Source organism: Sylvia atricapilla, chromosome 13 (assembly GCF_009819655.1).
Source record: "Sylvia atricapilla isolate bSylAtr1 chromosome 13, bSylAtr1.pri, whole genome shotgun sequence".
Taxonomy (NCBI): Eukaryota; Metazoa; Chordata; class Aves; order Passeriformes; family Sylviidae; genus Sylvia; species Sylvia atricapilla.
The window spans coordinates 6,086,044-6,110,982 of NC_089152.1; the positions used below are offsets into that span (position 1 = coordinate 6,086,044).

General features: G+C 45.2%; 1 protein-coding gene across 3 annotated transcripts in view; it reads right to left on the reverse strand.

The window, feature by feature from the left end:
- CHD2 (chromodomain helicase DNA binding protein 2) overlaps positions 1–16,694 on the reverse strand; it is an 81,745-nt gene extending 65,051 nt beyond the window's left edge. For 2 of the 3 annotated variants that reach the window (XM_066328284.1, XM_066328279.1), the window contains exon 1: positions 1,914–2,335. The gene's annotated coding sequence lies outside the window, so the exon portion shown is untranslated. Of the gene's footprint in view, positions 1–1,913; positions 2,336–16,527 lie in introns of those variants that run through there. The other variant, XM_066328280.1, reaches the window with a different exon arrangement.
- Positions 16,695–24,939: the final 8,245 nt, after the last annotated feature.

A 24,939-nucleotide genomic window follows, 5' to 3' on the forward strand; every position in this document is an offset into this window, starting at 1 on the left:
TCACCAGCACTACTTCATACTTTAGAAGTGTAGAATCATTCTGTAAATATACAATTTGAAAAAATATTTTAATGCTGGATTAAAAAATTTACAAATTCAAACCTCTGCACCTTAAATATAAAAAACCCACCGCAGAACTATTAAATAAAGCACATTATGAGTTGCAGGTAATTTATTTACTGGACAATTATCTGCTATTTTATTTTCAGCTGTTGAAAAAAAAAAAAAGCCAGTCAAAACTATTTAAAAATTGTCCTCTAATATACTCAAGACAAATCCAGCAGACACCCACCTAAAGCTAGAACTTTCTTTAGGGCAAAGTGTGTATGCCAGAACCTGTTCTACGCTGCAGAACTGTTGCTGGGGTTATAAAACCACCATAATCCAAATCTAAAATAAAGACACCGAACACTTTGCATAAAGGTGACAGAAGTCCAATGGTTGCTGAAACTTGTATTTCTATTTCCACAAAAAGAGCTACCTTCGATTGGTGCAATGATAAATTATTTGCAGAGCAAGTACCGAAAAATGTGGATTTACCTCCAACTGCAGTATTTAAAATCTGCACAGAGTTTTATAACCTTGCACAGGCGTACACCACCAAAATCCAACTAATACGACTATACACAACCTCCAATTATAACTAAAGTTTTTCTTATTTACCTCTTGCTCTGCTACAGAGACATTTTATACATTTAGAATTACAATTTCACCCTTAAATTGGTAATTGCTGAACGCGAGCCAGCCCAAAACAAACGTCAGCCATTACATTTAAACTTGCATCGTTAGCAAGTCCTGCAATAGGTGTTGTACAACTTCTAAATTATCGGAACACCGAAACGACGATTAAAATGTTTCATAAAGAGAAGTAACAGTGAGGTCTCTGGAAAATCCATAAACTGAATAATAAAAAAATAAACCTGATACCCGTTAAATGCTTTTTAAAGGCTTTCCATGTCAGACACAAACTCATCCGTTTCCTTATCGTAATCCGTATTTAAGTAACTCTCTTTTTGTAGTATCGTCTAAATCACAACTGTAGTATTTTGCCAACTTTAAACTGTAGACTTGGCATGACCGAGCTTTGTTTTTCTGAAGCTTTTAAGTTTCTACGTTGCCGTTGTAATTGCAAAATCAAATTTGCACGTAATTACTAAGAGTTTCTTTTAAACTTCTGCACCTGAATTGCTGTTTCTCGAGTGAAGTCCATTTCTCTCTATTGTTTCAGAAAGTACCTATCTGTCTCATCCGCAGCCTCTTTCTCTCTTACTGGTTTACAAAGAGTTAAAAGCCAACACCCCACCAAAAAACCACTCCAAGTTTTATTTTTAAGAGAAAAGGACATGGCGTCTTTGTTCTTAAGACCTACGAAAACATCTCCCCATCCGACCAGCGACGGGCAAGAAACGCTCTTTACACAAACACGGGGCTAAACATTTCAGTGATGCTGTCGTACAGCCTTCACCCTCCCCCCTCCCTGCACTGCTGCATTGGAGTTCCAGGCTGGTTTGCAGATACCCCCTTCGCCCGCTGCGCTGGGGGGAACCGCTCTGCAGCCGCCCCTGTGCTCGGTGCTGCTCAGGGGAGCCAAACCCGCCACTGCTGCCCCCGGGGCTGCATCGGGGACGGGGCGTGCGGAGCCCGCCGGGTGCCGCAGGAGAGGGAAGGGAGCGCCCGCAGCCGCCGAGGGTCACCGGGGCTCCCCCTGTCCCCCGCTGCCCCTCGGCACAGCCCGGTCTCGGGCACGGGCGGGGGTCCCCGAGGGTCCCCGCAGGTCCCCTCAGCGACCGGCGGGGGGGGAAGCGGGGAGCAGGGGGAAGGCAGCGCCCCCTCCCCCTCCCGGCTCCAAGGACATTTTGTTTTTCCTCCCAAGGACAAAGGACAATGAGGAGCCCGGAGACTCCGGCACTTACCCGGCGAAAAGCAGCCCGCTGGCAGACACCCGGGGCCCCGAGGACGGGGCGCTGCTCCCGGCTCTCCCTGCCCGCGGTGAAGGGCGGCCCCGCGCCCGCCCGGCGAGGGAGCGGCGCGGGCAGCGCTCCGCAGCCCGGCGCCATTGCTGCCCGACCGTCGGCAGCCCCGCTCGGCAGCCCGGCTCGCCGCCCTGCGTAGCCCCGGAGCCCACAGAGCGCCGGGCCCCATTTGGCGCCCGGGAGCGGAACCGAGGGCGCTCGCCGGGCGTCCCCGGTGCGAGCGGCGGGGACAGCGCCGGGAGACGGGCGGGAGCCGCGGCTGCTCCCCGGCCATCTTGTGCCGTGTGTGAGGGAGCCTCCGCCGTCTCCTCTCAACTCCTTGCTCCCCTCCCCCCGCGCAACATGGCCGCCCGGTCGCTCCTCACTGCGGCGGGGAAGGGGCGGCACCGCGCGCGCGCCCCGCCCCTCCCCGCCCTCGGCTGCGCGCGCGCCGCGCGCCGCTCCCCATTGGCCCCCCCGCCCGGGCCCCGCGCGCTCCGCCGTCGCCGCCTCCCATTGGCCCGCGCTCCCCGCCTCAGCCGCCCCCCATTGGCTGCCGCCGCCTCCTCGCGCGCCGGCCGCAGCAGCCGCCCCTCAGGGGGAGGCGGGAGCGGGAGCAGGAGCGGCCGCCGCCCCCTTCCAGCCCCACCTGGCCGGGCCGTCCCACCTGTCCTGCCCCAGTGTGGCTGTGACCCCGCTCGGGCCGGGCCCTGCCAGACCCACTGCAGAGATCTCCTCACGCCTCCGCCTGCCTGCACTGACACACAGCGGGGTTCAAGCCCCCTGAGCTGGCTGCTGGCGCCCCGCATCTCACGGCCCCGTTTGCCGCCATTCCACAAACACCACCTCTGTTATCAGCCCTTGACGTGAGCCCAGGGACAAGCAGGGTCTCCACGGAGGAGTTCGGCCACGAGCCCCTCTATTCTGATGTGATACACCCCGCTGTTGTGAACCCTCAGCTCCCGAGCCCGACTGGAGCAGAGAGCCAGCACAACCCAATCACCTGCCTGTCTGCCACATCAATCCCCCGTTACTGCTGCTCGGAAACAGCACAGACGCACAATAAAAACTAGGTATCCTGCTTTTTTTAGCCAACACCCCAGAAACTGTCTGCTGTGCCAGCCTCACCAGGACACTGTCTGCTATTTTGACTACAGCCATGGAAACCACTTCAGATATCAGCAAGATGGAAAGGCATCCCTCACATTCCTGGTCACTGCCATGAATCCCGTCCCAGCCCCAGTTATGCTGCTACTCTGCAAGAAGCACACACAGGAAAACATGACAGAACTGATATTTATACACTTCAGCAGTCACTTTGAATGATATGTGCACCTTTCACCTTCTTTCATTTGCCCAGGTGACTCCATAAAAGTAGAAAGAAATGGTCTAGATCTTCCTTTTTCATATTAATGAACCTGGGTAATTATGACAGAATTAAACTAACAATACTTCAAATGATTATAGAAGGCCTCATGATCCACTCTGGCACTTGAGATCACACAGTTGGATTTTGGCAGCTCTATCCTGAGCTGAGTCCTGGAAAAACCACAAGGAAGTGGCCACCTGAAAAGAATCAATCCCTATGATTTTGAGCTGAGAGATCTATTTCTTTTCAAAATACAGAGAAAAGCTGACCTCATGTATAGGACAGCAGGGGATATCTACTAGTTGTAGACAGTGGGATAAGGTGTTACCATCTTCGGAGAAGGGATGGTGGTGACCCACATAAAGGTACCACAGCACAGGAACCTCCAGTCAGGGAATCAGTGGTGGTACGAAAGAGCTCATTCAACTTCTCACTGGAAAGTCACCTTTTTTTCCCTTCTCACAAGAAGAATTATTGAAGTTCTGGTCTACAGACACTATGGATAACAGAAAGCCTGTTCTGCAACTTCATTCCCATTTAGATTCCTGCGAAGGTCAATCCTCTTGCTGTCAGTGGAACTGCTCACATGTAACTGTCTCTAAAGGTGCTTCCATGTACAGAACCCAGACGCTATCCTCCCTGGAAAACCACCAGCAGTGAAAAAAGGGGGATGGATGAGGCAGGATCCAGATGAAAGCATGGTGCAGCCAACAGCACTTCTCCTTATGTCAGCATTTTCAGCTGATCCTGTGTGGTGAAACTTCACAGCAAGGGCCAAGATTAGAAATTCCATGTACAATTTCCAGCTTTCTCTTGTTTCTTCCCAAAAAACAAGTACGTTACCAGAAGAATATATGTGTGATCACTTGCAATAACCATATGAAAGAGAGAAAAAAGATCAGGGATTCTAGACATAATTGTGCCTTGTTAGAGTAGTGTGCTTCCAGCCAGGAGAGTTTATGATAGTACCTGAACAAGACCTAACCTGTGTGCTCAGACTTTTATCTGATTTTCTTTAACTATACCAGCCTGTCAAGTGTAATAGACTGTTCCTCTTAAAAAAAAAAAAAAAAAAAAAACCACACAAAAAAAAAAAAAAAAAAAACAAAAAAAAAAAAAAAAAAAAAACCTCCTATGTAGATTTATAGACAAATGGTTTTGGAAATCCCTCACACTATTGCTGCTACATGTAACCAAAAAATTACTCAAAGTCTAATATCTTCATTAAATATGTGCAGCACTGCTCTTTTTCTAGGTACCAAGACCTGAAGCAGCTCCAAAAAACCCTACACACGTGTCCTTGGCCCTGAGCAAGTTGTATGGAGGTGAACACAAGTACAGTCACTGCGTGCAGAGCCATGGCTCCCCGTACCAGGAACAGACTCTTTGCATTCTTCTTCCTAATGGAACAGTGGAAAAAAATTCTCATTCCTACTTCCTCTACAGTTACCCCAATTTAGGAGTTATTTTCCTCCTAAATTCAGCATTTCTGCACTGCAATTTCTTCTATAAAGTTATTCCTTCTCTTTTAGATGACACACTCTCTTCCTTTATGTATCATTAGACCAAACACTTCAGCCATATTTTATGAACCACACATCCAAATATGACGATACAAGTTAATGTTTCCATTACTAATTTGGGAACTATTTTCTGAGATTGTGTCTATGGCTGGAATTCCAGATGGAGGCACAGAACCTGACTTTCTGGTGCTCTTATTTTCTTGAACCTTTCTTCCTTCCCATGTTATTATCCCTTAGGGACAACATACAAAGGCACACTGTGATCCCCCAGGGCAGTGTCTCTTCCTCACCTGTCTCAACCTGCACTCTGTACCAGAGGACACCAAAAGACTGGTGAAGCAGTTTACTCTTTGTTATACAGCCCACAGTTCTTTGGAAACACAAATATAATGGAAAGGCAAATATTGGGCAAAATGGTTGAGTATTGTATCCGTCTTTTGAAGTAGAAAACAGGAGTCTGAACAAGACTGAGAGATGTCACCAAACTTTTCTTCAGCTAAAACTCTCACTTTTCAGAAGAAATCAATGCCAATTTTCTAGGCACTGGGCCAAACAGAATAATTTGGAATACTTGGACAGAGACTACGCAGACTGGATATGGAATGCCCTTTGAACACAGCGAGCTGTTTGTGGGAGGCATTTAACGTCCTGTGAACTGGGTGTTTATAGAAATTGTCACTTTGTCCTGAATCAAGCAGGGGCTCTATTTTCAGGTTTTGTATGTAACCTGTAACATGCTGGTCAAACAATCAATCTGCTTCTCCCCCACTCCCCTCTTCTGTTTCCTTCCTCAGTAATTCTCTATTAAATCACAGTAATTGCTCAGGTAGATCCAAATTCACCTTCTAAGCATGGAACCACATTCCCTTTGAGACTGGTGAAGATGATTACTGTGTATTGATCACAGCTAAAGCTTTTTGCTATTGTCACAAGACAAGCAATAAACCCAACAGCAGCAAGGATAAAACTCAGTTCTAGCAATGAACTCGTGCAGTTCATTTTGCTCCAAGTCTGGAACTGGAACTGAAATCCAGACTTTTACTCCAGCCAGTAATGAATAATTGCAAACACATCGACACACATAAAGAGAACTTTTACCTATGCCCTTTTTGTTCCTAGGCTTTAACACTGAAAACTGAGATTATGTTAATAGGGGGGTTTGCTGGCACTTTTATGAGGCTCATATACAGAATGATGAACCTCGTGAGCAGCAAGAAAAGGATTTATTACCATGAATAATTAGAAACAAATTCTTATCAGTGTTATAAACATACGGTAAAGAAAAAAATCTTTCAGTCTAAGCCAAACCCCAGTGTTTTACAGTTTATTCAAAATGAAGCAGTTTTAACCAAGATTCAGCCTTTTCTATTCTTGCTTTCAAAGGAAAGAAAGTTATTAATAAAAAAGTATAAAGACACAATAGAAGTCAGAAATGGAATCAACATATTTAGTGGGATTTAATGGTCTCTCCCAAGCAATTTTTAACTTGTTGGTCACAATGCGTGAAAGAGTCAGTACTGTTACTGTACACGTGATCTTGTGGCCTGAGCTCAAATTTTAGATCTAAGAGCTCCCTAACAACCGACACACCTCACTGTTTCAGTTTTGCATGAGTTCCTGTGTACAATAAAGCAAATAACAGACCAGCAACTATTGTCTACTGAGAGGATTAATTATTATGCTTTATATTAACTCCACTAGGGAATATACACACATTTTCTTGGGAAATCAAATCCACTCTTCTTAAGGAGGTTTGAGACTTGAAGCTTTTCATTTTTATCACAGATAATCTTCAAACTAACCCTTGTTGTCATCTGAACTAGATGTAAGAAATAGAGACCATCTCAGTTAAGGTATTTATGCTGTATTTGGTCAATGTCTAACACACAGCTATTGCCTTAAATGGCAGCCTTAGAAGTGTTAAGAAAAGACAGAAAGATACAGTAGTCCTTATTTTGGTGAAATGTTACGACACTTTAAAACTCTAGACTGCTTCAAACTTAAATAATATGGGTGACTGGATAATAATATATTTAATTGCTTCTTAAAGTAAACCATTGAGCTTGGAACAACAAATCTGTTTATTTAACCCCCTTTTTAGCCCCTGCTTCTTCTATGCAATGTACTGTTTCTCGAGGTCACCCTTTAGGTAACAAACTTCTGCTTGGCTTGGAAAACTTTATAAGAGGACTGGGACATGGTAGAAAAATACTGACCATTTTACCTGTCTCCACTTAGACACTGGAATTTATAAAAGTGTTAACAAGGTCTTACATGTCTCCTTACAAGAAAAAATGATGATGCAACTTTGCTTACTGCTGACATCACCTTTGAAAACAAATAAGAAACTAATGTGCACCTTTCCCAGGGGCTGTAATGCCACAGGTAGAGTACACCAAGGCAGGTGCTGTGACCTTGCCTCCACACTTGAACTGCTCTGCACTGATCAAGTTCCCTGCCTAGAAACTTGCAGGACTGGAACCATAGAAGGATTAGACATGGTGATAAGGTTTAAAATCACTTTAAAAAGTAGAAGCTGCAAGCAGTGTTCTTTATCTCACTATTTTGGCTGGAAATAGTCTGCAGAATTACTGGAGTGGTTTTTGGTCATTGTTTTATCAAGAGTTTGTTAAAAAAAAAAAAAACCAAACCAAAAAACAAACCAAAAGAAGACACAAAAACATCAGCACAATTAAAGGAGCCTAATTCCATCTTACATTTCAAAATAGATACTGTTCTCCCATTTTCCAATATCTAATGGAATTGTTACATGAAGAGTCAGAACATTTTGTAAATTTTAAGACAAATCTTTAGAATATCTCGATTTTAAATGTAACTGTAAAATTATATTTTTAGAGGATACAGCCAATGACATTTTTTTTTGTAAGTTCAGATCATTTGAAATTTTAGCATGATTACTTCCTTATGCACATTTAAAGCTCATTTTCCAAAGGCATTTACCTGACCATCCTTGAAACTTATTTCCTGCAAACAAAAGCAAGTAAAGATTGATTGCTTTAGTGTTTGAGGAATACGATCAAAAAAGGGAAAACAGGCTTAGCAAAATATGTGTTTACACGTCAAAACTGAAGACAAAAAAAAATTTCCAACTATAAGCTCTAATTTTTTTTTACTCACGCTCCATTTGAGTTCTAGTGGAGACTTTGGAAAGTTATGATGGTGATTATAACAAAAACTATATTTTCTTGGTAAATCTCCTTGGAGTTTTGGAGGCAAAGGGTTTCATACCGGCCTTGCAAACATGAGGAATTTCACTCAGATTGAACAAGATAAATTACAGCTACTCTAGAATGAAAAGAAAAACAGCGCCGGCCTCCAAAACCGCAAGTATAGAACTAGGATTTTTATTTCAAGCAAGTTTCAAGCCTGTTTCCATAATGATCTTCATTCTTGTCTCCAGTGTGCAGGTAGCACTGTAGGGCATTTATTGATTGCTATATAAAAGTTGACAAAATGATGCATTATTCAGCAAATTGCCACATGCAGGGAAAAAAATGGTACCTTTTTTTCTGAAATCTTACAAGCATATTCTTTTTTTTATTTCACAGACAGTGTGACAAAGTATTGAATCACCCTGTTGTAATGCACCATATATATAAAAAGACACTTTATGTAGTAGCTCAAAACAAACTTCTTCATATTTGTCAATACTTGCTAGATATGGAGTCCAATCAATTTTTGCTGTAGTGATGCACAGACACACTTGATTAGAATGTCACCTGAACAGAAACAGCTCCTATGTCAGGCTGATGTTTCCCATGAGCTTTTATATGTTCTTCCTGTAGTCAACTCATTATAAACTGGTTCCTGCCAGAGCTTTACCCAACTCAGAGAGCTCATCAGCCCAGGGACTAGAGCAGTTCTGGGCATGTCAGGCACATAAACCCTGGAATTACCAGCCTTAACTGCTGCAGACAAGAAATTTTCACACTGAAAAAATACTCGCCCTTTCTGACCAAGCCGTTAAGGGTGACGATCTTGTCTCAGCTTAAAACCATTCACAGTGCACTTTTTTTTTTTAACAGTCAAAGTTTTGTATTGGGTGGTAAGCTGTGACAAAACATCAGCAGCCCTAGAAAACGCTGTTGGTACAAAACTGTCACAAAATTAGGTCAGTGGCTTTTTGTGCAATTAAAGCAGCAGAGCAAACACAAGACATCTTGGCTGAGACATGCACAGTGCTTGATCACCACCTGAAAAATCTCACTGCCACCTTTATTGCCATTTCACCCAGACAAAGATCCCAACAAGGTTCTATGTCCCCAAAATGAAATTTATTTTCTTCAAGATTTAACTATGCATCTAACCAGGATCTATCACCTCTCTCTACAAAGGTGTCTTAAGTGTAAACATTTACTTCAATGGCAAAAGCTGAGATTTTGACCCCATCTTGTTACTCCAAACACATGGGACTTAAGTTGTGTGTCTGTGCCTTTAATTCAGGGCTGAGTGATTACATTTAGGCCCGTGGAACCAATCCAGTTTTTTCTTGGTGTCTAAACTGAATGTTGTCCTAAGGATTTGGAAGCACATGAAGTGAATTTAGGGATGAACATGTATGGCAGTACTTGGAAAATGCAACTGAAATGAACTAATCCAGTCTGTAGAAGGGAAAGAAAACCTGAAGCAGAAGTCTAAATTTCAAGAGTAAGAGCAAGCACGTTATAGCTTTGCACATACAGATATAATTGCATCACCATTCCTTTAATTTTCCCCAACACTTCTTTTTCTTTCACATTTTTATTAATAATGGCAAAAGCAAGTACATAAATTGTGCTAGGTATTTGACTTCTTATTCCTCTCCTTTAGTACACCTGAAAAACCTCTCAATAAAGCAGACTATCGACTATGAAGAGACCCAATGTTAGACAGAAGTAGAAACAAATGCTTTTAATTGAAAACTATCTAAGATTTTCTTGTAACGAGCCACACATCTTACTGGTGTTAAACAGTACATTTGAATACTCTAACCTAGGATGTAAGACAAAGGAAACCATAGAGCACTTCGGGGAAAAAATGTGTGGGGAGAATAAGTTAGTATGTGTAGGAGCTAAAGGCAAATGCTTGAATAATTTACAATTGTAACATGCATGAAAATGAAACATTGTGACTTTAATAACTAGCTTTTTTTCCCTGCTTAAACTCCAGTTATTAGGCTATTGTGCTCCAGGCTAGAATATCAGGTGCTGATAATGAACATTCAGGCACAGGAGTTTTGCTGCACAAACGAAAACTGTTCTGCTCAAAAGATTAATAAAGGATTATCTTCTTGCATATAAATATGTATATACATATACATATATAACACACACACTGAACAGAATGAAATTGAAAATTGGAATGTTGAAGTCTACTCAAGTGCTGTAATAATGTGGAATTAAGTTTAGAAAATATAACCTAATTGAGAGGTTCCAAAAAGCATGTAAGTATATGCCGGAAAAGTGATTTTTATATATGGAAACTATTTTATGCTTTATATTATCATTATAATGCACAGTCTTGGACAAACAAATCAAGATATGCACAAATGGCACACTTAGAGCTCTTCACTAAATTTATTGCTGGTGATCAGTGCACTGCACCCAGGTTATGTTTGAACTGCAGATGGAATGTAACCTTAGCAGAGTAAAAAAGGGCAATCAAGAAAATAATGGTATGGTCGTGAGGTGGCAAAGAGGCTTTTCTGTAATAAAGGAATCACTGTCTCAAAGAAACCTTTGCAGGTGACAAGCTTGGAAAGGAACTTACAGACTCAGAGCGAGGAGATCAAAAGACCTTGCAAAATTCAGCTGCACGTAACATGGAGGAGTCTTAATTATGACTAACACTGCTCACAAACCTCGTTGGGATTTGAATACTGTGGCTGGAAGTTTTCAAATCTTTAGTGAGCAGCTGAAATAACAACGGCTGTTTTTCTGGGAGTCAGCAGCCCCACACCCAAGTGTGCTGCACTGCTGCAGCATTCCCAATCCCCCATCATATTCCCGCAGAGGCTGCAACATTTCCCAGCTACACATTACGGACTGGTCAGCTGGCAACGAGATGCTCCTTGATGGGTCAGCAAGGAAAGTGAACAGAGACCTGCACTCATTTTGTAGCTCTTCCTTTAGCAGATGCACTGATTCATCTCTATACCGTGCAGCCTTCCCTCAAGTGCAGAACCTCTAGAACAGAAATTTGTTGAAACTGAACATCAGATCAAAAGGCTCCAGGCCTTTAATGGCACAATTTCATGAGTTCTGCCTCCTTAAGAAGCCAGGGGAAAAAACTACAGCTACATGAAAAATAAATGAGCAAGCTTTTCCTGACTCTGAAACCAGAAAATAATGACATGAAACCAAAATCAAATGCAGCACTATCAGTTGTATTCCCAAATGCCAGCATTAATTCTCTCTCTTCAGCTCCAAGAGACTTGTTAAACAAATGAGCCTTAATGCATTTTGCAAGTGAAAGGTCCCAGAGTGGTAAAAAGTCAACTCCCATACCAAAGGCCCTTAATGAAAATGCTGCAGCTTACTCCAGTTCTGCACTGAAGGGCATCAGCCTGAGCTCACTCCTGCCACGATTCCTGTTTTCTCCTTTGATCAAAAGAGCACTCTGCAGCACTAGCAGTACTCTGGGCTTTCAGATCAAACTAGTATCTCAATACCTGAAAGTCAAGTCAGCTCGTGTAAACCACAAAAAGGCCAGTTTTGCTGTGGGCACAGGACCAGCCAGACCTTTTTTTTTTGTAGCAGAAAAAAACACTCTCTATTTTAAAACACGCCTGATGTACCACATTTTCCCCTGCACACCTGGGTTGGGTGTACAGCCTGTCATCCCGCTTATCCTTCCTACAGCCTTATGGCATTTTTGGAACCATGTACACCCCTAAGATTGTTTTTGCCTCTCGGAGAGAAACCTGATGTTTGCTTGCACACTGTGATACCCTCAGGAGAACTTTCCCCCTTTTCCCTGGTTTTCCCCGCTTGTCATTATTTTTTTTTCCCTTCAAGTTAAAAAAAAAAAACAAAAAAAAAAAAAAAAAAAAAAAAAAAAAAAAAAAAAAAAAAAAAAAAACAAACAACGAAAGCCTTTGGACTGAACGAGAGTGAAGGCGGAATGAATAAGCCTCTTGCTTCAAACCAAGGAGAAAAACCTTCAAACCCAAGCTGCACGACACACAACATGTCTCCTCCCGCTGCATTAATGCCGCCTCACGAAATGGCGCCTGCCTCTGCAGAGAGCTGCCTCGAACGCCCACGGCTCCTCGGCAAAACAGAAATGCAACTTCTTTTTTGTTTGGTTGGTTGGTTAGTTTTTTTCCCCCGCAAAGCTTTTATATTTTCTCTCTTCACATTCAGCCCCTCGGTCCCTCCCGAGAGCCCTCGGCAAAGCCGAAAGCCGAAGGGGAGAGTTGTCCTTCATTAAAGCGGCCCCGCCGGGACCGCTCCCCACGCGGTGTGGGGGGCTGTGCGCTCCGGCCCCCGAACATTGTAAATAAATGTGCCCATTCAGCCGCTATCGCCACGATCTTGCCTTTCCAGAATTTTCTCCCTCCGCTTCCCAAATATAAAAGGACTTTTTGTGCTGAACACGGAGCGGGGAGCGGGCGACGGGCTCGGCGCAGGGCGCCATGTGGTATTTGGTTTCTCTACAGTACATGTTTTTATAATGAAGGGGGAAGGGAAGGAAGGGAGCTGCTCCTACCAGCATGCCAATAATCTGTTGCAAAGGGCTGCAGCGCTCAGAGCCAATTAGTGCTCCGCTTAACCCTTTCACTGCGGAAACAAAGGCAGCCCCGGCCGCGCGGTCCGCGGGATTCCAGACAGAAAAGACGCTGTGGGCTCCCAGGGCATTGGTTGCTCGTACAGTTTTTTTTCATAGATGCATTTTTTTCCCGTATACTTTAATAATAATACTTTCGATAGACAACTGACCGCTGAAACTCCCTTAGATCACAGCATGCAAAGGTGGGACGGCTGTGTCCTGCACAGTTTTAAGAGAAGCTGGATGTGTGTCAGGATCAGTGCTGGCCTGTGGTGGAGCGATTAAAAGCCACCCACAGGAGGTGCATTTCCGATACGGATATCGGGTCCTCTGCCACGGGAACAGCAATCCGGGCTGTCCACGGCGGGCTGGGAAGGGTCAGAGTGCTGCTCTGCCAAAGAATGGACTGTGTCACTGCGACATCTCCCAGCGATGCTGCTGTGGGTGGAAAAACACCGTCAGGTGGGACAAGCTCTAGGAAAGCAATGGCACAGCCTGTCTCCCTCTAAATGTGATGTCTCCAACATCCAGACAGCACTACCCTGCACCAGTCTCATTTTTACCAACCCCTTAACCACATCAGAATAGGACCAAACAAAATGTTCTTTTTATATTCTGCATGTACAATGTGTTATAAACCTTTAAAGCCTGAGGCAGGCCAGCTCGTGGCTTGTTGTGTGCGACTGACAGGGAGGAAGACGCACAGGGAATCCTCAGCCCTCGTTCTTTTCTCTGGGCAAGTCTGAGCATTGCCAGAGCACAGGCCATTAGTCCTAATGCACAGCAACAGTAACCTGCTGCCGCTTGACTCAGCGGGTCAGTAAACCTATTTTTGTCCTCCTTTTCTTTTTTTTTTTTTTTCCCCATGACGTACCAGCAAATATTGGATCAGACTCCCAGGGATGCCAGGAGGACCGGCAGCGTTTGTACAGCTCAGTGAAGTGCCCAGGGTGCCAAAAGCAGGCTCTGCACCCCGGTTCAGCAGCCCTGGCAAGAAGCAGATTTACTTGCTTGGGAGGGGCCGCAGCAGCACTGCAGGTCTGCTCCCACCCCAAGTAAGCTCTGCAGTTCACATGAAAGCATAGTCAAACATCACTACCTTCCCTAAAAGATGAAGTCAAATTTCCCTAGCCGCCATGGAGAAGTCCAGTGCCTGTGAAGTTGCAGGTTGCCCTGTCTGAAGTGCTGTACCAAGGCTGATATTGTAAAACATCTCACTTTAAGCTATAGGAAGGATTCTAACCGAAGTATAACTTTACATTCAAATTAAAAACATTAGGGACCAGAGGAGGAAACATCTGGGTAAGAAACTAGCAGATTATTTAGGCATGTGAGCTGTCAGAGGACAGGCAATACAAAAGCTCGCTTGTTCGTGCTGCCTCCCACAGCTGCGTTCACTAAATATATCCCGGGCTGAGAGCTGCATTTCTCCACCCCTTCCTCAGCCCAATCGCGTTTGCACAACCACCACCCAGGCCCCTTGGGACTGGCAGTAAGGCAGCAGCACTGCCCTAGTTACAGGCGGCATGAAGGGCACAAGTGACTAATCATGTCTGCAACAGGGTGAAATTGTTATATCCACCCACACCTTTTTGGAGAGGGAGTCCATGCAGCTGATCCATATTTAACCTTAAATCCATGGTGCTTTGTTCTCTATAAGTATACTCACTATTTGTATGACATAATCAGTTAGTGGAAGTTATTCCCATCAGATGATTTTCAATAGTTTATGGGGAGAAAAAAACAAAACAAAACAAACCCAAACAACAGAAGAATAGCCACCTCTGTAAAAAAAGAATTCACTGAATCCGCCTCCTGGCAAATCTGGAGGAGAGCAGTGGCCTTGGGGACTGGCTGTCCCCCAGAGAGTTTTACCCAGTTTTACCTTCCATCAAGTCTCTGTGGTATATGGACTGAACATATGTGCATTTGGGGCAGGGGGGAAAAGATATGACGGAATTTCCAGAGGGCGATGTGCTCCCCCCATGACCATCACTCTGCTCCTTGCATTTCTCCCAGCCGCACTTTGCATTCTTTACCCTCAAGGACACATCCTTTGGCCCGACAAAACAGAACCTTGGTCCCAATTGCAGCCTTGAGACACTGCTGCAGTCACAGCAACAGAGAAAAGAGCTTCCCCTTCTCATACAGCGAATTCTGTAGTAGATCAAATTGTGGCAGAAAAAAAGAGTCATCTTGGTGTCTTTCCTCACTTCCAAGCTGTGAACCAGCAGGATTTTGACCCTCCTGGTCTCTACTTCTTCCTTTCCTCACAGTTCCCCATTTCTTCAACACCTCCAGTTCCACTAGCAGCGAAGCAAATTTGACAGAATCTAGTCAATTTTTCAAGCTGTCTCATTTTAAGAAGTCGGTGGGAGCATACTATCTTGCAATCAAACCTCACAGGAGGGAGAATTAAATATCTCATGCATGACCTTAATCCGCAGGATTTTGCAGATAGTTTCTCTTGTAATCTCAATACCCAGAGCTTATTACGCATTTCAAACATATCTGTAGCCCCGGAACATTTTGCAACAAAGGAATTCAAATTCATTTTTATATAATTATGCAGTCACACTAGTCCATGCTTGCTGTGGAATAAATATAAATACTGGGCTTTTGGGAATAACTTGCAGACTTACAGTGCAAAAAAACCCCCCAAAAACACAACAGCCCAAGAATGAAACCATCTATTATATATGGAAAAAAGATCATGTTTAGATGTCAAATTGCAAGTAAAGGAAAATGGCACAATTATGTATGAAAGTCTTTTTTATATTTTTTTCAATCTTCAGAATATAAAAGAAAGAATGAAACTGATACTTAAAGCATTTCCATAAAATTAAAGACTTCATTTTCTGAAGTAGGAATATAATTAAGGCACGTAAAAACCTTGAAATCAGATAATTCATCGCAAAATGGCCCCAGGTCCCCTACGCTTAAATCGCTGAAAGCTAGAAAAGTTAGAAAATTGTGCCTCTGGGTTTTGTGTCTTTCTAGCACATTTTTTCTTTCTCCACATTTCTTGCCTTCCTGAAACAAAATGACCTCAAAGACTGTTCTAATTTTGTAGTTGAAAATGCCTCTTTTAATTAGGGACGTTGCTGTTTCAAGAGCCACCACATTCCACTGCACTGTGGTGCTGGAAACCAGCCTCACTCACTGGGACCAGCTGGGAGTTTGCCTGCTCTGATCTCCTAAGGTCTTCAGGATCCTCTGGATTTTGGACCACACGTGGGAAGATGTAGTCCCACCTCTGTGCTTTTAAGAAGGGAATGAAAAACGTGAACCCAGATGTTAAACCTGAGCCCCAGACTAGCCACAGGAGGGTGAGTTACCTTCAACAGCACTGCAGGTTCAAAAGCAAACAAGGCATAAGGTTGGAATGGAAGGTTTCATTCCTCAAAGGCAGTGACTCACCCACATTCCTAACTGCACAAACAAGGGAGGCAAACCCTCCTCTGCAGTTAGGATCCTCCACATTTTCCTGTGTGGAGCAAATCCCAAGCAAAGGCGGTTGTGGTGGTGTGTTATAGCAGACAGGGCAGATGTATTTTGGAAAGGCACCTTCTTTGCACACCTCTGTGTTTATATGCCTTCTTAAAAAAAATAAAGAATTCCCGAGTACTGCTTGTCACTTCTGAAAACACTGAAAAGGAAAAGGGCTACTCCTAACAACCGGTTTTTAAAAGCCAAACCCATCTTTTCTTAGATACATTTTTTCAATACTTAGAGGCAGTAGTTTACTTAAAAAATCCAAACAAACAACCAAAACCAATCCAAGGACACATAAAACAAGTCCAAAAGTTTACTGAGCAGAGAGTCAAACAGTGTGTCACGTGGATAAGGTGCTGTTTCTAACCATCAAGTGAACCATATGGTAAAATTTGACCTAGGGATGTGGAAAACTCACCCTCCCAAACGTCTGTTCAGTCGTTCCCATCAGACAAGGCACACTTCATGATGGAGGACAAGAATATTCCAGGTGATGGATGGCATGTAGCCAAGCTGCTAAAGATGCCTGCTCCACCCTTCCTGCATGGCTGTCCCGGAGGTGGGGAACACTGTGCAGGTCCCCAGATGGCTGGGGCATCCACCGAGCTGCTGGGTGGTAGCAACAGAGCCCTCAGCAGCAGGGATGAGGAGGAGGTGGTGGAAAGGCTGGGTGTGAGGAAACAGAACCAAAAAGGAGCCCAGAAAGCAGAGAACGTTGCTGATTTGAGAGAGAAACTGCAGGAAACCAACATCTCTTAACTGTAAACCTCCGAGGGGTTGTGGTTAGGAGACACAGGTGGCAGGGTGACAGCGCTGCAGGGCCTGCCTATGCCCAGGAGAGATGCCTCAAAGCCATGAGCCAAGTGAAGCTCCCCAAGACGTGGGGCCAGGTAGGTGGTCCCCTGTGTAGCTGTGCCAGGGCTCTGTTGGGTGAGCTTTGTTCATCTGTGCAATGCAGGATGCCAAAACGCAGCACAAAATTCCCCTCTGGCTGCAAACTCCATGAAGCAGAATTAAGGCCGATGCTCAGCGCGTTCCACTTTATACCAAGTATTTTAATTCTCACACCAAAGTCATTTTCATTCCTCCTGGGGAGCAACTCTGAGGGTTCGTGGAGCTGCTGCAGAAGGAAGTGGCAGCATTACGTAAGTGAGGGGGCCTTGTGGGGTGCCACACTTGTTTGTGTGACAACTACCGGCGTAGTTTGTTTGTTGATGCTGGGAGAGACCTTGGCAGCATGGGCTGCTAGCGGGAACACAGAACTCTGTTAACTGCAACTATCAAGCCTCAAACAGATAAAAGAAGCTATCCTGGAGCTGAAGCCCTGCTCGAGACATCCTGGAAACAAACGCCTGTTGCACTGACACTGCTGCCATACTTAAAGCTAAGCCCCAGCAAGCAGGGACAGCACACAGACCTGCTCCTGCTGCTGCAGATTCTGCTGGCGGCATTTGAAATATTTTAGGCATTTCAGACTACTCCTCCTGTCACGACTCCAGAGCTTACATTGAAAAAAGTAAAATAACCTGCTTATCAAGTTGTAGAACAATAGTGATCCATCTGGTTTATTAGATGGAAAGAACAAGAGCAGGGGAGGATTTTGCTGACAGTACTTCTACCTTGATTAAGTGACTTTTGTGATCAGAGCAACAGCAAACAAACATCACAAGCTCATTACAAGATATTTCCTTGCGCAAAGGAAGGAGAAACCGCCGCAAGAGATGGACTTCACGCGTGTTTTTATTGTTATTATTTATTACTACTGAGCGTTTTGGCCGGCTTGTGCTGTTTGGAAAGCCCAGCTCTGCCAGGCTGCTTGAGAAAAGCAGCATTTGTCCGCAGCTTTCGGCATGAAAAAACAACTCAAATCCCTTCTCGGGAACAAAGGTGCTTCCAGGAGCCTGGCGTGCCGCCGGCATGCCGAGCGCGTAGCCAGGCAACGGCAGCCGGATTGGGGCTTGCGCCTCACCCGCGATGCTCCAGCCTGCACAAACAATTCTTGCCACGTAGACAGGACCGTGCAGGGTAATGGAAAATTACTGCAGGCTTTTCTTAAAGGGCGAGCACCGCCGCTGGCGGGGAAGGCTGCTCCGCATCCCACTTCCCAGCGCGCCGCAGGGTCAGCCTGTGTTTCCTGCAGTGCGTCACCGCGCCGGGGCATTAATACAATGAAATATCATTTGCATTCTATTCAACCGGCTGCGGGGGATCAGGAGGGTGAAGCAGCGAGCTGAGCTGCGAGGGAAGGGGGGGAGCGGATCGGCAGCTCTCGGCACGGCTCGAACGTGGTAACCTTAGCGCGGCGCAGTTCGTGCGGGCTGCGGGCTGATGCCAAATGACCCTCCTGCGCTTGGCAGGGGCAGTGCTCTAACAACTGCCCGGCACATTCCTGCTGCAAGCCTCCAGGGAGAAAATAAAATATCCTTAAATAAATAGCAAACTTTGGAAGTGGTTAGGCTGCTATCAGGACAACAGCAATTAAAAAAAAAAATAGGGTCATGTTTACCTCCGTTTCTGGTATAAAAGAGAATTTAGTTAAAAAGACAGCATTGTGCTTACCTAGCCTTTAATACCAAGCCAAAAAGCCACGCAAATAGCTACAGGAGCACCAAACAGCCAGTTCGAGCCACTGCACCTCTGAAAATGAGAGCTATGCAGACATACTGGTTGGGCATGGCAGGATCTGCCCTAGAGCACACAGGGGGCATGACAGCACAGCACCAAAGGGTGCTCTTCCCAGCCTTCAAAGGTAGCCCCTGTATCCTTTACAAGTTTCATTTTGTCTCCTGCAGGAGCAGACCACACTGCCTGTTCTTGGGATACCTATTGGGAACTGTGTCCAGCCTGTAGCAAAAGAGAAACACAGACCTGTCGCTCTTGCTTTTACCTTTTTGCTCACTGCATGCAGCTCCTGGTGGCCCTGGTGTGGCTCAGGATCACCGATGTTGCATGCCAGACTGGTGCTAGGTCAGCTCCTGCAGCAACAGCACTTTTGTTCTTCTCTATCTTCATGCATTAACTCGCCTGTTTTTTCTCAGATAAGCACTGGTTAAAGTCTCAACCCAAATCTTTTTTCACTCTGTTGTAGCCAGCAAATGAAAACAAAGCCCCTGCACCAAGTTAGGAGACTACTTTGTAATAGAACTTCCTCTCTCTTAAATAGAAACCTTTGTTGTGAAGCTGTTTTCATTGCAGGCTCTACAGGGAAAGTCATTATATTTAATAGAGGTTGACCTCATTTTGTAGTCCTCGATAGTAAACCTTATAAGAGGGAAACGTAATTAGAAGCGCTGAGTTCTCAACAAAGATACACAGTACTTGTTGCTGTTTCCTTCTTACCTAAGGATTAATTTAATATCGTTTGGAAAGAGTAACTTGAAACAGCTTTTGGCAGATAAGTGAACTCAAAGTAAAATGCAAAGATCTGGTTTCCAAGAAGCTTTTTACAAGCTGTACAGAGAAGTGAAATAAAACCCTCCAGCAACACACAGGGCTTCCTGCAGAGCCTCCCTGGAATAGCTGCAAACCCGCATTTCGGTGAAAGTTAATCTTGGTCGGAGGCTGGGGTTACATAAAGACATCTTGCATACAGGCACAGAGGACCCGTGGTCAGTCCATGGACCTGCCTGTGTGGCAGCCTCTACTTGGCTGGAGGGAATTGAGGGAATTTTCTACTGCATTTCCAAGGCTGTGCTCTGAAACAAAGAAAGCAAAAGGGGTTTCATCTCAGTCAACGCAGACAAGGGAGGGAATGCAAAGATGCCCCAGCTTTTTTTAAGTTTGCTAATGCAACTGGTTTTCCACACGGTGGACACTGTTGTCACAGCATAGTGGATAAACACAGCACTGGCCACCACTAAATAAACATATTTTCCATAGAAAGGGAGGGCAAGGCAGTGAACGATGTGCTGCACTGTGCCTGGGCCTCACTGAGCACAACCCTGCCTTGGGGCTCTTCACCTTAACGTGGTTTGAGTTTAAAACATCTCTTCACAGCCTGCTTTTCCAGTAACCCCATCACTTTTCCAACTATAGCAGTTCGCTTGAAATACACATTTTCAATTCATTTTCCCAGCTCTTGTGGTAGCCCCACTGCTCTCCCACCTCCTGAGCATCACTTGGATTCCCAGTGCTGCTGGTGAAGTGTCACCTCCCTGCTGAAACACTCATTATGTAGAAAGAGCAATTTTTTTGTTGAAAGGCCCATGCTCCCTTAAACTTCCCTTCAGATTCTGTGGTTTTAATAAGTGTTTCTGCTACAGCAACTCTGAGGACTTCCTGATTTCTGCACAGTTCTCCCCTCTGCAAACAGCTGACTGCTTTAAACTCAGTTTTGGACTTGCTTTCCTGAAAAATCAGATAAACGGTGGTGTCCTCAGCTGAAGCATTTTCACGTGGTGTTAAACAGCAGCTTTTTTTCTGCAGCCCAGCTCTCCTGGTTCTGTGCTGTGTGGAGCAGGGTGGTTGCTGCCCACACCTGCAGTGGGTTTGCCCTGCCCTGTGGTTTGTGGCACAACATGCATTCCAATGGAGGAAAGAGAAAGGCAGCTCCTCCAAAAACATCACCAGAAACTCCCCAAGCCCACAGCCTGGTGGCTTAAAGCACCCAGCCTTTGTTCCTCCTCTCTTGGAACAGATTTCCACTCTACACAAACAAAAGGGATCATGAAAAATACGTGAAGAAGCCAAGAGTGGAACCACAGCAGCCTGGGACAGTCCTGGATGGGTGGGCTGTGGGGCTGGGAGGACATCTGATGGCCAGCAGCTCTCCTTGGGGACAGAAGGACACAGAACAGATAAGACACCTTTACCCTTGCACCCTACTTGGCATCCGCCCTCAGCAAGGCCAGGGCGGTTCCACCTTAGCTGGTTTTTCCTGCCTCCGATTTTAGATGTAGACTGTTATTAAATCACACCCAACAATTCCCACCACACCTCAAGCAATTAACCCTATCCCATGGCAGCACTGGCTGGGGAAGCCCCGGACCATGTCCTGGGACTCTCATAAAGCTGAGAGCAGTTTTGCCACCCGTTCAGTGTGAAGAAGGTTGGGCTTTTTGCGTTTATTTTTGAAGCAGTGAGTTGTTTTCAAAGAGGTTTTCTGTCAGGCTTAGCTGTGTATGAGCTGCCAAGTGAGCTCCTCCAGCTCTGTGGGTACCATGAGCAGGGCTGCCCTGTGCTGAAGTGATGTCAGCACTTCCATTACAGCACCTTTCCCCTGCTCCAGCCCCGTTCTAAGTGCGACATAAAAATCCAGTTCTGGCAGAAACACTCGAGCCAACAAGGAAATACTCACCGTCTTAACCTGATCCTTGCTAAACTTATCTGGCTGAGTGGAGAAAGCAGGGATGTAAAATTTATTTTCTCCCTCCCATGCCTAAATCATGAATTTAAAATCCAGCTGTATTGCACTCAAATTACTCATGGGGAAATTTTTTTAGGTTGGCTTTTTTTTTTTTTTTTAATTTACCCGTTGTAAATGGAGAAGTGATCCTTTCCCTCCACCGCCTCTTTGAAAGCCAAGCACTTGATTAAAAGTTTCCATTGTCAGTGCTACTAATGAAGGCCACAGTTAATAGTAATTTTAATTGGGCACAAATCCATTGCAGTGTTAAGGGAAGAGACGGATGTCCTTCTCACCACCCTTGGTGGACACACAGCCACCCAGGGTGCCGGGGCAGGAATTAAGTTAGCTGACGACCTCACCAGGAGCTTGCAGCCAGCTCAGCCCTGGCTGAAACCACCCGACAGCAGAGCAGGGGCACTGCTGGGTTGGGACACAGCAGATGGGGCTGGAGGGGAAAGCAGGAGTGCTCATGGAACATGCTTTTCAATAGCTGGCTTCTAGATCAGCTGCTGCTCAAGGACAAAGTACTCTCTTTTCTTGCTATCGAGTGGCCACGCTGTCAGCCAGACTGATGGATTCATCCAGGCTCAAACTCCATCTTTTTCCTTTTTTCTTGACTTTTCAGCTGGATTAGTTCCATGAGCACAAGAGCCGACACACACACAGTGGAGATAGGGGACTGGGACAGAGGAGTGCAAGATGCCTGCAGCCAGCAGAGGCAAGGATTTGGGGAAGTTTGTCTCTCTGAATCCAGCACACAGCACACAGTGTGTGCACCATGAAATCAGCAGGTGAAAAGATCCCATGGCCTTCTCTGCAATGCCACCCCAGATATTAGAGGAACTGCAGGAAGACAACCTGTAAGAGGAAGCCTATCAACTCTTTCACTCTTACAAAGAAGTTACCCCATTCTGGTTTCAGTATTTACACATTTCCTAAGCTCAGCATGTATTCCTGTGTTACCCCAGAAAAGGCAAAGCCTGGAAACAAGTCAGGCTCCAACCAACAGGAGCTTGTTGTGGTGTGACGACGTCTGCAGCTCCAGACTTGCTGAGGATGTTTGGGAGATGCAGATGGTAGAGGCTCTGTGGAGTCAGGCAAGACAGCAGCCAGTCCAACGCAGCCCTGCCATCCTGCTTTCCTGGGAAGGGAACACTGCGCTGCATGTTCTGGCAGTGCCTGCTAAAACACTTAATGCTCCAATGCCACATCCAACTGTCCCTGAAAGACATGTTTTAGAACTGAAGAGAAGTTTCTGTGTGTCTCCTGAAAACTCCTTCTTCCCACTTGACCCCCAGACAGCCGGGGTGGGAAGCCTGTGAGCGTGGCCGTCTGCCATCCTGCTCGGAGGCAGCTGCCTTTCAGCCCGTTCATTAGTGTGCATGTCATCACACCACACACTCTCTGCTTGCTGTGGGGAGGGATTCTTTTTCGCAGTGGAGTCTAGTAATACAGGACATAGATTTACAGGAAATGAGGCTTTACTTCCTGCTCATGGAGAATCACGTCCCATTTGTCTGAGTAATTCTGGAGGAGTATGTTAACGGGTGCACATTCCACTGCAGGACACACATAATGCCAAAATAGCACCCCTGAGACCACTTGAAAGGGGAAACTGGTATTTTGGCTGCTGTACTCCACCTCACGCCCCCAGCAAGGTTGGGTCAAACATTGGTACCCCAGTCTTACCCTGCTGTGAGCATGGCTGTGCTGGTGAATGCCAGCACCATGGTTTGTCCTTTTCCACCCAGGAGCTGCAGTTTTCCCTGTGCCATCCGCTGCAGTGCATGGGGCATTTGGCAAAACTTTGCTATGACTTGCACCTAGCTAAAATTCCAGCTCCCCAGGGAAGAATGACACATTATCCCAAATAAACAAAAACCCTTTCACAGAGAAATGAATGCCAATACCAAGGCGGGTGAGAGATTAAAGTAGTGCTCAGAGGACACTGGATTTCCCTGGGGACTTTGATTTCACCTCTGATACTGTGGTTTGGCCCAGCACTGGAATTTTTTTTCCGGTTAAATATGTACCTAATGAGACCAGTGACCTCCTGGGAGAGCTGCATCAGTTTTCATCCTAGCTGTTCCAGCTTCAGTTAGAGCTTCCACTAAAGAGCTGGTTAATATGTGCCCCACTGGTCCCATGTCCTTCTTCTGACTGGGTCTGGGACTGCTCCAGCCCCTAAACCTTTACCTGCTGCTGGCTGGGGAGATTTGCACAGGCAGGTCCACAATTCAGTCCTGTTGTCACTGTGAAATGCTGAGGCCCCCTGTGTGCCTCATGGGAGTAACTATGAAATACAGAAAGATTAAATCGGTCCTGAAATATCATTTCTCTGCCATGAACTTTGTGCCCAAAGCTGAGAGGTGAATATGGCTCTGCTGTGCTGAGAAACAAAACAAACCCTATGGTTTCCCCCATCTTTTATGAGATTGAAATGTAAGTCATGGCTTTAAGGTATGTATTGTAGGCTTTCTTCCTTAAACACATAATATTTTATCAGTGAATATTCTGTTTCAGCAGTCAGGCATGAGCTCACTCCAAAGTCTGTTGCAATTGCAGGTTGTTGCAGTTGTGAGTTAAGCAGTCATTTGAATTGTGAAATTTCCTAGTGTTTGACAATATCCCAACAGAGAAGAAACAACAGAAAATGAAAATGTTGTTTTCTTAATCAAATCAATACCAGTAGATGTAAATCCCTCCTGTTCTGAGCCAAGGATAAGGATTTTTTTTCAAGGATTTTCTCCTTAAAAAGGAGAAAAAAGAAGAACTGCTTGTCTGGCATTGTTTTCTGTCCAGCACCAACCACAACAGGACACAAACATCTGGTATATTGGGAGAGGTCAGACCTGAAACCAGCCAAAACCAACACAGAGTGTGAAAAGGAAATACATCTTTGACATGTACTGCTTTGTCCACAGCAGTAAATGGAAATGAGACTTTACTATTGCCAAGAAAAAAAAAAAAACAAAAAACCGGCAAGAAAAATAAAGTAACGAATGGGCTGCTAAAATCTGCCTTATTCAGTGTGTTAACAGCCAGGAGAATTGAACTACATCAGATATTAAAATTAAATATTCAGGATGAATAAAGGAAAAAATATGAGAGAAAATACAACTAAGCTCCCACGGATCCATTTGGAGATCCCGGAGGACCAGAGGACAAAGGTAGGAGAGCCCTATTTTACCACCCAGCAGGAGCAGCGTGAAGTCCTTAAATCTGGGGCCTGCTACGTCAAACCCTAATCAATTTTAACCTAGATCAACCCTGATCCACTCTAATGACCCTAAATGAAACCCTAATCCGATTTAACACTCTGCCAGTTGCGTGGCATTGCCCTTATCAGTGACTGGGGCTAAATCCCACCCACACCCATTCCCAGCAAAGCACAGCCAAGGGAGCACACTGCGGGGAGTGATAAAAAGGCTCCTCTCTAGAATTTATGGAGAGCAGCTTATCGAGAAGGGTTTGGGGGTGCTG